Genomic DNA, 14,859 nt, shown 5'->3' with positions numbered 1-14,859 from the left:
AAAAAAAAAGGAGTACTTGTGGCCCCTTAGAGACTAACCAATTTATTTGAGCATAAGCTTTCATGAGCAACAGCATCTGATGAAGTGAGCTGTAGCGCACAAAAGCTTATGCTCAAATAAGTTGGTTAGTCGCTAAGGTGCCACAAGTACTCCTTTTCTTTTTGCGAATACAGACTAACACGGCTGTTACTCTGAAACCTATTCTCCTCTCTGTGTGTGATCAACTCCCCATTACTGGTAATGGAAGCCACATACACATAAGAGAATAATATACCCCTTCAGGAGGAAAGCTCTCTTTGTGAACTGAAGATATAGCATGGGTTTTCGGTTTTATTTTCCATTCCCTCGCTCTCTGCTACTGTATTTCTTTCCAACCCTCCCCACTGCTCCAGTTACTTCACAGGGGCAAGTGGCACATTAGGGCTTCATCACGCTTTCCTTCAAATCAGGCAGAATTCCACTTGACTTCAGTGGGAGCAGGACTGAGCCCATGGACATTTTTTCTTTTACTGTAAATAGGTAACAATTTTCAATAATAATTTCTGTATTTCTATTTTTTTATTACAATCCTTTTACCCTTTACCCCTTCCCTAAAAAGGCAGAGAGCATTGATAGTTTAGATACCGACTCTTGCAGCTTTCATTTTACACGGGTCTAAACATGATGTTAAAACCCTTGAAGTCAGAGTGACTCCATATTTACACTGGTGTATCTGAGAGTCGAATCTGACATTATAAGTATGGTCTTGAGTTACACCCCATAGAACACTTTGGGACTAAGAGGGATTGCACAGAGTTTTAAGTCATCTCCAAATTTGGCCCTATATATTTAGGAAGTGTCCAGTATTCTGTAACTCCACTTTTTTGTTTTGTTTTACAGCTTGCCAGCAGAACCATAGCCAAATCCATCAAAGGAGGAAAGAAGATAGCAGGACCCAGGTGACCATTTTTACCAATCAGACAGGATTAAAGTATTTGTGGTTTTCCAGGCTGAGCTACCAAAGAGGTGAGCTAATCCAGACATGGATTCGCTTAAAAAACAAATGTAACTCTTGATGTCATCAGCAAAATGTTGATCAGCATACCCAGATCTATGAATGAGCCCTCCAAGAGGGACCAGTATACATGTGCAATACATACAGCCCTACATGAAACAACATTTTATGGCAAATTGTAAATTACCCCAAATAATATGGCATATAGGAGGATTTGAATAAATCTGAAATAATCTGAATCCTGTCCAAGAAATACTACCACTGATTCAAGATTAATCAACAGGTAATTGTGCTCCTCTTGATCAAATGCCTTAGATAAATCTAATAATAATAATAACTGTACCCCATCAGCAGTTTGTGTATCACTTGAAACTTTCCTCTTGAAGAATTCTCTCTCTCTTTTTCCCTTCTGTATGTACCATCATCTCTTTTTTCCTCTCTCCCCATTGCTGGCTTGCCCTCCCCTTTCCAGCTGCCCACAGACCTTTGCACTCTTCAAAGGGATGGAGTTTCTTCTGCTGGCCCATTGTCCCTGGATTGGGCTCCCAGGAGCACAAGGTGTTCTCATTTCTGAACAATTACAAAAGACGAAAATGTCTAATTCATGAGAAATCAGAGCTGGGGGAGAGGATTTTATAAGGTTTTCATGAGTCTGTCAGAAGCCCTGGCCTCTCCACCGCAGCACTAGGAGCAAAACCAAGTAAACAAAGATGTTTCTAGTCTCATGAAAGTACAGTATTTACAATATTCATACCTGTGTTTTTCTACCTCACTTATTCATTAGGGCAGGGGAAAAAAGCACAGAATATCTTCATTTGCCTCAGTCATGTAATACAGAGAACAATATAACATTTGACTTGCTAGCAACATAGCTTTAGTCCCACATAAGCCTCGCTGAAAACTGAAAAAAGACATAGCAAAGGACACGATGAAAGGTATATTATGTGGTCGCTTCATTTAGGTTCTGCTCCTGCAAGCAACACATGCTTCACTTTCATCATGTGTGTATTCCCACTGAGGACTACTCACATGTTTAAAGTTGTAAATACACGTCTAAGTAGTTTCAGAATCAGTACCTTATGCAATCAAGTTTTCAAATTGGTTTCGTAACTCTCGATGTTAAACATTTTCAGTAGTAACCACCAAAACTTGGACTGGATAAGCCACCTGTGACATGTCATATTTATTTCCAGTTGTGTTGGAATTTTATTTTGGATTTCTGGTATACTTTACCAAAGCACAAATACCTATTTTTCCCCATGACAAGTACCAAGTCACTGAGAAAATTTCCCCTGCTCTAGAAAAACATGCTCCTTTTATACATACAATGTAAGAGAAATAGGAATGTCACAATGAATACTAGGAAGTTTTCAGAAAACAATTACTTTTTTTATCTTTCTTTAAAAATTGGAGCCAGCTTCTCATTTCAGTTACACCAGTGCAACTGAGATGACGATCTGGCAAATGGCCTTTGGAAATACTGTTGATGTCTCTTAAGAATTGGTGAAATGATGTCATGGATTAAAAATTGCTTAAATAGATGAGCATGAGAATTCATCACCATTTTGTAAAGATCTTTTAGAAGTTTGGTGCGATTCATCCATTTGAAGTGCTTTCAATATTCAGTTTCAGTTTAGAAATTTGAAATCTTTAATGTGCAATGAAATTGTTACAAGGGCCACAGCCACTTTAAAAATCCTTTGTATTAGTTCTGTCATCCATTTCCTTGAGTTACCTGTGGTACAAAAACGTTCCTAGTGCATATTCTCTGAAGCTTACAGAGTATATGGATCATCTTCAAGACAACTTATAGCAGAAGATGATTCAACTAAGGGAGAAAGAGTAGCTACAGCAGACACTTGTGCACTGGACATCAGACAGATGTGGGGATAAAACTGTCAAGTGTGAAAACACAAAGAGAAATATTGCTATTTTCTATTATTCACATTCTTCCCAGGAGCTGTTTGCTCAGTTGCCATGGCATAGGCGGTGAGATTTCATAATTTTTCCCCTGCCTGCCATGTGTTCATGCAACAATGTGAATTTAATCAGTCCAGACAGTTGGTTGGGTTTTGTCCATGTGAGTGGAATAAAACTTTTCTCACCAGCTAAACCCACAAAGTATCTAAAAGCCATAAATAATCAGTAACTCCTATGACTTGCACCTGCTTGCTTTATTTGACTAAGGATACAGAAAGACTCATATAGAGCACAGAGTTCCCAAGCATCAATCACTTCAGATTGCTCATAAAATCAAAATAGATTTTAGGTTTAAAATATCCATAATAGTCATTCAGTATCTGACTTATGATTTTTTTCCCCATGGTGGCATTTAGATGTTAGCTGCATCAGTGCTACAGACCTATTCCCTTAATAAAATCATTCTTGTTTCAGAGATGCATTTCAAATAGGAAATACACGCATTTTTGATGGCAAATACATTTCTAGTTACCTATTAATCTTAAGAGGAGAGGTATTTTCCTAGTATATCCCAGACAAAGAAAAGAGGTGGAAATGTTCTGAGAAAATGACTGGGGAGAATCTAGGAACTGATATAAGAGAGATCTCAGCCAAGGTTTATGTGCAGCCGAATATGCGCCAGCTTGAACAAAACAAAACAACTTTATGTTGTATAGCGTCTTTCATCCAAAGTGTATCCCAGAACCGCTTTACAGGAGTTAAACAATACAGTTACAGAGATAAATAATTGTAGAGGGAGAGCAAAATTAACAGGTACAGGCAAGGGAGAAAAGATATATTTTCAGCTGAGATTTGAAATGAGAGCTTCATAGGAACATTAGAGTGTTTAAGTTTTAACATTTTTCTAAACAGGATTTAGCCATGTCTGTAGAGATACAAATTAGTGTTAAAGTGGAAAAAGCCAGGAAATTAAAAGGTATGGCTTCATTCACTCCTGTAACTGCAAAATTAAACTAAACTAAAATAAAAAGCCAACAGGATGAGTCTAAGATTGAGAAGGTGTCTTAATTTTGAAGTTCCTGGCTTAATTTTGAAGTATGACATTAATTCAGCTACATAATGTTCACAGGTTTCAGAGTAGCAGCCGTGTTAGTCTGTATCCGCAAAAAGAAAAGGAGTACTAGTGGCACCTTAGAGACTAACAAATTTATTTGAGCATAAGCTTTCGTGAGCTACAGCTCACTTCATCGGATGCACCGATGAATGTTCACAGTAAGTTCACAGTAAGTTTCTTTCTTTCTAAAGAAAGAAAGATTTTCTTTATTTAGAAAAAAATGGACCAAAACCTTTGCAGTTATGTGATGTAAATCTGGAGTAACTTCACTGATTTTAAAACAGGTTTATCTGAGAGCAGGATATGGCTCCAAATATCTTTCATGGATGCTGATAAAACATACAGTATCATCTATTAGTTAACCAAGGCTGTGATCCTACAAAGATAACCATGTGGCTGAACCCAGGATCTATTCAGTTCTCTTTAAAGGCTCAGGGCCTTGGTTGCCTAATAGACACAGTGCTGTGTGCTGCGTAAGTGTCTGCGAAAAATATTGTAAACAATCATGTAGGGATGAATTGACTTCAGTGGGGCTCTGTGTGGGCACAGGAATTCAACAGTTTGGGTGTCTTTTCAAGACTGGGGACCAGCTTCCTAGGTATTTTAGACAGCTTTTTAAAACAATGGGCAAAATTCAAACCTGGTGTAAAACCAGCATACCCCATTGAGTTCAATCGAATTGCACCCATTCACACCAGATCTGAATTCAGGCTTAAGAATGTTTGGTTGAACTTTTAAGATTTTTTTTTTAAATGGGGGAAATCTTTATGTCTAACCTGAAATAAACTCTCCATTGTTAATTAACAAGCATGGCTAAATGTTTACAAGGAGAAAAGCACTAAGTACTTAGTGTTAAAAGGCTTGCTCCCATAACACTCAGGCAGAACTCCTGATGAAGTTGGTATTTGACTTGAGCACCTAGGTGCTAGAATACAAATAATAAATATAATTTTAACCAGTGGAGCTAAATTGAACAGTGGCATGAACAGCAGTGTAAGTGGGCACAAGAAAGGGGTGTAAACATTACAGCGGAGTAACTTGCACTTATTACACATTCAGTGGGCATGCTAAACTTGCAGTGTACAGGCTCAGAGGGCAGCCGAGGGGGTGGTGATGGGAAAGCAACATCAGAGTTCAAGCTAAGGCAGACTCTTCCCCCTGCTACTTAAGTTTAATTAGGTTTCAGAGTAACAGCCGTGTTAGTCTGTATTCGCAAAAAGAAAAGGAGGACTTGTGGCACCTTAGAGACTAACCAATTTATTTGAGCATGAGCTTTCGTGAGCTACAGCTCACTTCATCGGATGCATACTGTGCATCCGATGAAGTGAGCTGTAGCTCACAAAAGCTCATGCTCAAATAAATTGGTTAGTCTCTAAGGTGCCACAAGTCCTCCTTTTCTTTTTAAGTTTAATTGCACACCCCATAAATGCTTATGTGTTGAAATTTTGTTTACCTGGGTATTTCCACAGTTACTATTGCCATAGTAGCTGTGTGCCTCTGTTTACACTTGACCATTCACACCTGTTTTCCAATCCCCTTCTAAACATGTAACTTTGCACTACTATTTTTGTCACTACTGAATTTAGCCTAGAGGCTTCCTACTAGTAACAGCAGAGAATGATTGCAATTTCTTGTTACAATAATTCTAGCATGCTGTAACCCTACAGTTAAGGCTGAATAATGGCTCCCATTCTAAACCCCTGTTTGCTGAAGGAGCCCTATCCTTATTGCATGTGCTTCTCATAAGGTTTTCAATGGATGAGGAGTTCGTGCATAAATCACTACTCTGTTTCACATGGAGAACACGATTTGCTGAGCTCATGACATTTTCTGTGTGCAGCGATAGGATCCAGCTGCTGTTGAAAACTGTATGCAAAGGGCACATAAATCGCTGGGTGTCATGGGAAATTTTATGCCCAGGGTGCACCAAGTTTCTGAGCATTTTGTAAGGCAGGCATTGAATGAGGGCATGCAGAAGTCCTTGCCTCAGACCCTGCTCATCTTGAAGTACTCTCTGTCCCCTGCCAAAGGCTTTGTGCAGCTCCCCAGTTTTACGGAAGAAAGGTGAGAGAGGTGCCTGAGACAGGGAATTGCAATATAGACATATACTGTCATGAGGAAATTCCCCCTTTTCACCTTTTTTTCCTTTCAAATCGTTCAAAATTGCTAAAAATACATTCCAGTAAAAATTACATTCCAAAAAAATAAGAGCCGTGTTATGCAACCATTATGTTGCACATTCAAAAGCCAGTATACAAGAAAATTAAAGCTGTGCACACCTAACTCTTCCCCCACTGGACGTATCCATTATAATACAATCTTTTGTTATGTGTCCACGTGCATTTTTCAAACATATATTATCTAACTCCATTGTTCTCAGGGGAGTTTTATATATACCAGAATCTGGAGGCAGAGAGAAGAATGACAGGTTTCAGAGTAACAGCCGTGTTAGTCTGTATCCGCAAAAAGAAAAGGAGGACTTGTGGCACCTTGGAGACTACCCAATTTATTTGAGCATAAGCTTTCGTGAGCTACAGCTCACTTCATCGGATGTGTCCTTTCAGGAGTGAAAAGTCTAATGCACAGATTTTGACCTTGTCTACACATGACCTTGTCTACACTGCTAGTTTAGCTACACCACTGCCAACCTTCACTGTAGAATCAGTGTACTGATGTAAGCGTTACACTGGCACTGCTGCAGCCACACAAATGACTAAAAACCCAGTCTAGACAAAGCTTTAGCAGGCCTGATCCTGTCCTCTTTGCTTCCACAAAACTCCCATTGGTCTGAATGAGAGCGTTGCTTTAAGTAGTGTAGAATCAACCACCACGTCTATACAGTTTTCCTGGATCAATGTGCATTTTGCTAATCTTAATATGATTTTAATGAATTAAGTAACAGTCACACAAACCTTGTCAGAAATCTGAGACCGTTTCATTATGAAGCAAGGCAGCAAAGTTTCCCACAAAACCCTCCTATTGTGCATTATGAATCTTTATTCTTCAGTACAGAAGCCCCATTCCCCTTGAAATAGTATTTCCTATATTATGATGTGATGATCACAGTGTTTGGTTAGAAATCGCCTTGAAAAACAGTAGAGGAAAAGTTACAAAAAGACAGTGCCAGAGAAATCTTAACCCTGTAATATTTGTTAATATAGGACATGGAAAGGCTTCTTGAATTGATCTAGGCAGAAAAAAGAAAACGTTAACCTTCATGGAGTGATCCTAGTTGTGCTTTTCAAAGTACCTAACATTTTTCTGGCCACCTCCAGTAGGTTATTTAAATGCTGATAATCTTGTTCATGGTAATTTCAATGAGCCACAGCAGACATATAATGCTTCCTCTTTTAATAGGTGCAAAGTGAGTTATTGTCACAAAGCATATATGAAAAAGGGACGTGAAAAGAGAATCCTGTCTAATCTCTGTAATAGGGGCTTGTGAGGGTGCTAACATGGTCACCTGAATTATGCATGTCTATTGTGTTCAAATATCATAAATCGATGCATGAATACAGTCCAAATCATTTTCAGTTCATGAACATTTATATACAGAGCTCTTGAGCACTGCAAAGACAATTAGTCATATTTGTATGCCGGAATTAATTGAGAGTGAGATGCGGGAGGCAGAAAGAGAGAACAAAGAATGCTTTTTGTCAGTTCTTCCAACTGACAGGGATAATTAGATATATGAAATTGAAATTCCTCAGCAGGGGGTTTCTGTTGACAATGAATTTTCTTTTGATTCCATTCTGTTATTCTTTTATGCTGTCATCTGTGGCAATTTGTTATTCAGCTTGAAGCTTAAAAAAGCAAAGCATTCCGCTTTTATGAGTAGATGATGTCAGTTTGTACACTGCTGGGAAATAGATATTAAATGTAATCTTTAAACTAAAAAAAAAAGAGAGAGAGAGAGAGAGAAAATAAAATCAGTTAAAGAGACAGTGCTCTGTTTACGCAGCCCTCCGAGTAAAACTTTGTAAGGAAGAGGCAGAACTTGCTTTGATGCGTTTTACTGTTGCTCAGGCTGCGTGAATGTTGCAGTTTTGCTGGAAGTATAAGCAATGCTGCTGAACGGTGTAAAGATTCACCCTTGAGAACAGCAACTACGTAATATTAAAAAGACAGTGGCACCTCCACTGATGTGGCTCTCTACTAATATGTAATGTACTGCTAATACCTACTTATGCCATAGCCATAGTGTATTCATTCGTATTTCCAATTTGCCCAGTTCCTGACCTAAATTCAGTCACAACCTGGAAAATATTCTCTTCCAAACTGTAAAGTGACAATCTGCCTAGAATTTTGGGGCCTGATTCTGCAGCCTTGCAGTGCCCCCAATCCCCAGCAACTTCAATGGGAATTCTGTGAGCAAAGCAGTTCCAAAATCTGGCCCTTCGTTAATGAAAATTCAGTTTCATTAAAGCCCCTCTCCCTTTCCTGGCCATCTCACCTCTGCTTCTCAGATCTCCTCCACACAAGCCACCTCTGAAAGGCCTATTCAGTGTAATATCGGCGTGGACATCTATTCTAAAAATGGCCACTTTAAATAACTGTCTACTAAAACAATACCCAGCAATTTGCTCTTTACAGAGTGTCCTATTTATGTGTTTATTCTCTGTGTAGTTTTGACAAGATTTAGTATGTGTATATTATTATGTGAATAATATACAATATATACTTATAAACACACATAAGTTTCTATAAATCTATGCACACATATACAGATGTAATGAGCTATGACCTTCCTAACATATTTTTACAAGCATTACATGGAACCGATTATATGGAAAACCCTCACTGCTTCTCCTTCACCCTCCCTCTTCCATTGGAGCTGATCCTATCTAGTTTTACTGGCTTTCTTTTGCCTCTATGCCTTCCCTCCTCCAAAACCCTGCATTGTTTGGCTGTTTGTTATTTTTCAGACTGACAGTTTCTTGTTCAACAGGCATCTTGGTGACTGTGGTTTTTATTATATTTTATGTATTTATTTTTTTTACTGAAGCAAAACCCACACACAGTGTTATGATGTAGTATATATTCCAGTGAACTACGCTGAGTCTAACTATATCATACTGCATATCATTAAACATAGTAATATTTAACCCATATGTATTACTGTCTCTGCACCCTCAGAGCATTCTTTACAGATGCAGTTTTGTCTTTTACTTTATGGAAGAAGGCCTTGTTTAACTAGGTCTGCAACCTTAGAAAGTAAGATAGCTAAATATATATATATATTTGGAGTGGATTTTAGTGTTGGTGAAAAATAGTGGGTTGACTGGTGTCCTTTGTTTATATACACAACAGCTACAAAAAGGGTGTAACCTTCCCCAAAGTATCCCAGTAATGACCTAGAAGAAGCACCTCTTCATATGAAAGGTTAGTCTCCATGGCTATTCAGTCTTTGGTCTTTCTGCTGAGACTTTCATGAAGACTGCTTTTGGTAACTGTGGTTTCTGTAACCTGGCACATGTCCATGGGGAAATGCATTAATGCCATGAAGTCATTTCCTGTAGATAACATTTATTTGTTCACTACTGACCTTGGATGAATTTGAACTTGTGATTTAGAAATTAAACACTATATTCTCTTACCTCCATTCTGCCCTTAAAATAGCAGCATAAATATTCCATTAAAGCATTAGTAATTTTTTGGCTTGTCTTTCATCCGAAGGTGAAATTATATGGGGCATGTCATTTACCTATGTACCGCTGTAAAAAAAAAGTTTGCATTTGCAATGGATTTTATGGTTAAAGTTTTTGCTTTCAGGTCAATAAGCAATATAAAAGCAGTGGTCCAACCGGTGTGCAATACTGAATACATCTGTCTGGAGCTGGATGAGCCATTCAGATTTACTGAATAAGGCCACACATCCTGCAACAGACTGCGCATGGTTTCCCCCTATTGCTGCTCAGAGCCCATTGACTTCTACAGGGCTTTGTGCAGGGGCATTACTGCACTCGTATGCAGTCAGCTGTGGGATCAGAGCCTCACTTACTGGATTCTTGTCCACCTGTGAAAATCCAGTGTCATTATTCATTCAAAGAAATTATTCTGATTTTATCTTTCCTGTGAAGAGGAAGGTACTTTCAGTAAGAAAAAGTGAATACCCCCCTCTCACTGAGAAGCTTATTTGGAAAGTGTGAGTTTGGCCCTAAGATCACAGTGCAGCCCTTGCACAAGTTTAACTATACAATCTATTTTGCTGGAGAGTAAACCTATTGATTGAGGATGATTAAATCCCATACAAATCTTTAGGTGGACTGACGCTTCTGTGCACTTTATCAAAATAAGGTTAGCTTGGGAATGACATCCACTAAAGTTTTGAAGGGAAAAAAAAAACACTATTTCCCAGGCATGAAGTTTTTCCACTTGTTGGTATAATTATGAGTGCATCCAACAACCTGGACATGTTCTCAAATGATCCTAAAGACATCTAGAAACTTTGTTAATAGTAGTGCCAGGTGAACCTCAGAAGATCTGGATGTTTCTGATAAGAATGATCTCAGTCTGAAAAATCAGAAGAAGCTGGAAAGTTTGTACTTACTGATTTCAGCTTCTTTTGTGATATTTCAACACCTCCCATCAATACCAAGAAAGAGCAAGGGTTCATAAGGTTTTTGTTGTTGTTTGTTCCTAAAAGGTTAGCAGAATTTTCAAAAATGTTTAAAGATTTGGTATAGATTCTGGAAGAAGGTTTGTGTAAGTTCTAAACTGATTCCCTCATCCTTACTTACTTAAGTCAACTATGGGACTTAAAGAAAAGAAAAGAAAAGCCTAGGGTTTTGTTATGAAGGATAGTTTCAATAAAGGTCCAAGTTGCCTTGTAGTTCTAAAAGATACAGTTCGCAACATTAGTGTAGAACTTATTTGAAGATTTTGGTCAGTACTTCAAACCACTGACTTAAAATACTCTTCCCATCTTCAGAGACAACACAGTCTATCAGTGCTGCCATCTCTTTCTGTGGTTTGTTTTGTAAAGTGAGCTACACAAGCAGAAGAGCTGTTCATATAATCTTTCTCAAGAGCAAATTAAATTACTATTGCATGGCTGCTCTGCCATAAAAGAAGGGAAGTTATTATTTGTGACCTTCCTTCCCACATCCAAATATAATTTTGTAAGTTGATTGGTAAAGTGAGCAGCATTATCGGGTACTGTAGCTAATCAGGAAGGCATACAGATTTCCCTTTCACATTTTCAAAAAGCAGCAAGTGGTTAAAGGTTAAAAAAGCCCTACTCCTATAACAGTTATTTTACAATGATTCTTCTCTTTTTTGTTATTGTAGATAATATACAGAGGCACCCTGTTTACAATTGCAAATGTCCAATGCTTTAAAATCCTGGCAAATGCTAACGTCTAGCTTTAGTTTACCATCTAAATAAACCCACCTTTTCTAGACTGCTGGCTTTCACTTTATATGTTGAGTCCAACTTCTGAGTAAGTGCTGTTGTCTAGCTTTTCATTTCAGAACCGCTTTTCTCTTTCTCATTCTTATAGTTCTTGCAGGAAATTTTCCTCTAGATGATGTGCACATCCTTGCCACCAAAGTCACTTGTTAGCGGTTGCCAAGAAGGTCTAAGAACAGTGCCTCTGTTGTCCTCCAATTGAGAAATCAAGTGCATCATAATTTCCCTGGTCTTTACTGGCCAGAAATGGAGTAGATGGCTTGGGGGACTGATAGTGGGGATCTGAAAGCTTCAGCTTGAGGACTGTGATTCAAATATGATCATATTGGTAGTGATTCAGAGTCATGACCATCTGCCACCTGTTTGATGATCTAAGTGAAATGGGTTCATTTGACAGGGCACCCGTGTCTACATCACAGTCAATGCTAAGGGCTAGATCCACAAAGGAGATGGACCCAGCATTGCAATGACGAGTGATTTGGTGCCCTACCACCTAGTGGAATCCAGAGCCCCAAGTTTTCAGGAACCCACGCTCCCTATACAATTCATGGGAAAAGTTAGGTGCCTAAAAGTGAGATTCACAAAAGCCAGTATGCTGAATAGGGAGCTGCCTAAGCCAGCCAATAGGAAATGCTGAGGAGAGGAAGGTGGCTTCAACTCAGAGGGCACCTCCCTCTGCTCAGTCACAAATCCTCTGCTGAAGTTATGAAACTAAGCAGTTTCTTGCACAAAAATACAACTGTTGGTGCCTTTATAGCCTTCCTTTAGTCCAGTGGTTAGAGTACTCACCCAGGATGTGGGAGACCCAGGTTCAATTTTTTTTTCTCCCTTATATAAAGCAGGGATTTAAACCCAAGTCTCCTACCTTCTAGGTGAGTCCCCTAACCACTTGGCTATGGGGTATTCTAGAGATGTCTCTCCAAATCTCCTGTTGAAACCACTGTGTATGAAATATTTAAAACAGTGGGCCATGTAGGTACAGCTGAGTGGTGGCTTTGAGGATGTAAATTTTGGACTTAAGCTCCTAAGGCAGCAGCTGGGCACTCAAATAGGAAAACACTCATGCTAGTAGTCCCACTGGATTCTGTTCAAAAGTTTTCTCAGATGTGAGTTGTTGTGGCATAATTGGGCCCTAAACGACACCATCACTCACACTTCTTCTCAGCAGAGAAACCAGGAACTGAACAGGCATAAATACTTAACTATTCTCATTGATCTTTTCAGGTCAGAGAAGAGGCATGGGGGCAGGACAACAGCAGAAACTTGCACTGCCACTGCACATGCTTTATCTGATATGCCCTTAAAGGACTTCATTTTCCACCTGCAGCCAATTCTGTTACAACATATAATTCACTTACATTCCCGGAGCCAGCGTTAGGATTATTTCACTGTTACTACAAAGTTTGTTGGTATTTCTATGAGTAAGCTCTGAAAAGTAACATTTGGCCAAAATCTTTGTTCAGTTACATTGTTGTTACTAATCTTCTCATACAATCATACATGTTAGAGAGAGAAAAGAACGGTTCCATCATGTAGCCTATCTTCTTGCCAGTGCAGGACTGTTCCTTATTGCGTATTTACAAATGTTTTGTCCAATCTAGCTTTTAAATGTCCCATGTGAAGAGGCTTCTATCATTTCACACAGAGATTGTTCCACAAACTTAAACACCTCGCAATCAGGAAGATTTACTGATACTTAGCCTAAAATTTCTCTTTCTTCACTTCATTCTTTTTCACCTTCTTATACTATCTTAAAACATGTCTTTCCCAATATGTGTAGACCATTATCATGTCCTCTGTTTAGTCATCATATTTAACTCTTTTGCTCCTACAGGTTTGTCTATTTAGTCCCCTAAATTATTTTTCTTTTTGCTCTTTTCTAGACTCTATCCAATTTACCGCTATTTTTCTGATAACCAGGTGCTCAATAACAAATACAATACTCCTGGTACAGTTTCACAAAGCTGACAGAACCATGACTTCCCTGTGCTGTGACAGAGTGCTTGTGTATATCCAGCTTTAGACACTGCCACATTACCTTTCATGAGTGCATAATTCACTTACCCTTCCCTGAGCTGGGATTACTGCACTATTACCACAAAGTTTGTCTAATTTACTATGCATTATTAACTCAAGGTCTCTTTTGCCATCACTGCTTTCAAGATTTTTCCCACCCTTTGAATATATTTGTTTTATGTTTACATTTATTTCATCCCCATAATTAGATCCCTATTTTCCAAAACAAATCTCTTCTTTATTTTCTGCCCAAGATTCTAATCTCCAGCTTTTTGTGCGTGTTTTTTCTCAGTCTTTGCTGATGGGTGCAATTCCTGCTCATTTATTACCATCTGCAAATTGTATTAAACTCTTGTAGATCATTAAGGAATATATAAAAGACCAAACCCCAACACAGATGTCTGCAGCACCTCATCACAACTCACTGCTTCATCATGTGGATTGAAAAGTGGATGACAAGGCATGAAAACAACAGCAGTGTTTAGAGCCAAGCCAAAGAGAACCAAGGAAAACATTACTTAGATTGCAAACTCTTTGGGACAGGGATTGTCTTTCTGTTCTGTGATTGTACAGCACCCAGCACAATGGGGTCCTTGTCCGTGACTGACTGGGCACTATGATAATGATGGTAACAGAAGCAAAGAGTACTTACCAGCTGGGAGAGAGGGAAGATGCAATATACAGCAGCTTATTACAAAATGGCTACCCTAGGGCTGCAACTCCTTGTGGCTGCCAGATTTAAAGGACCAGTTCCCAAGAAGGCATTCTTTAAAAATGCAATGTTAAACAGTTGACTAAAAATCAAAATACATATATAAGTTTCCTTCAGTAATTTTATAATTACATTCCTGACCTCCCCACTCCCGCAAAATCCTTGAAACCTAAGCCAAGCAAGTAATGAATCAGGTTCATCTGCCAAGATATAAGCAGCTTACAACTCATGATTTTACCTTCCTCTATATGTTTAGTGACTTGATTGCTTAGTATCTGTTCCATTTTTGTGTCAGGGATAGAAGTTAGATTTCTGGGTGGTAATGGCCCAGGATGTCCCTCCTTTCCATTTTCTGAAGATTAATCCTCCCTCTCTCCTCACCCCCCAGTCTTCTGGCACCTCTCCAGTTTTCCATGACCTCAACAGAAGATACAATATATTAAAATGTATTTGCTAGTTCTCAGTACACATGGCCAGCATCTTTATTTAATTAATTAATCTGGAGATAGATTTGTGCTGAAAAGCAGTTTCTTGTTTTTCCCTTTCAAGACATCTACCTGCCAAGCTTCTTTCTCAAAGTTAAAAATAAAAGAGATTGGTTTGCAATTGTCAAAAAACTAGCAACAGGGGTTTTAAAGTACAGAAGCCGCAAATAGATTCAAATAGGTCAAGTAACTTATTAGATACGATAG

The 14,859-nt window shown here is 38.7% G+C and overlaps 1 long non-coding RNA gene across 2 annotated transcripts in view; it reads right to left on the bottom strand.

Moving 5' to 3' along the window:
- The window catches only part of LOC122464521, a 27,611-nt gene extending 13,071 nt beyond the window's left edge, over window positions 1-14,540 (bottom strand). Inside the window, exons 1-3 of one of the 2 annotated variants that reach the window (XR_006288629.1) lie at window positions 14,406-14,540; window positions 14,108-14,221; window positions 10,579-10,667 (exon numbers count right to left, since the gene is read on the bottom strand). This is a non-coding gene — a long non-coding RNA (uncharacterized LOC122464521). The other variant, XR_006288628.1, reaches the window with a different exon arrangement.
- Window positions 14,541-14,859: the final 319 nt, after the last annotated feature.

This window comes from Chelonia mydas, chromosome 2 (genome assembly GCF_015237465.2).
Source record: "Chelonia mydas isolate rCheMyd1 chromosome 2, rCheMyd1.pri.v2, whole genome shotgun sequence".
Lineage (NCBI taxonomy): Eukaryota > Metazoa > Chordata > Testudines > Cheloniidae > Chelonia > Chelonia mydas.
This window is presented reverse-complemented; position numbering and strand designations above follow the sequence as displayed.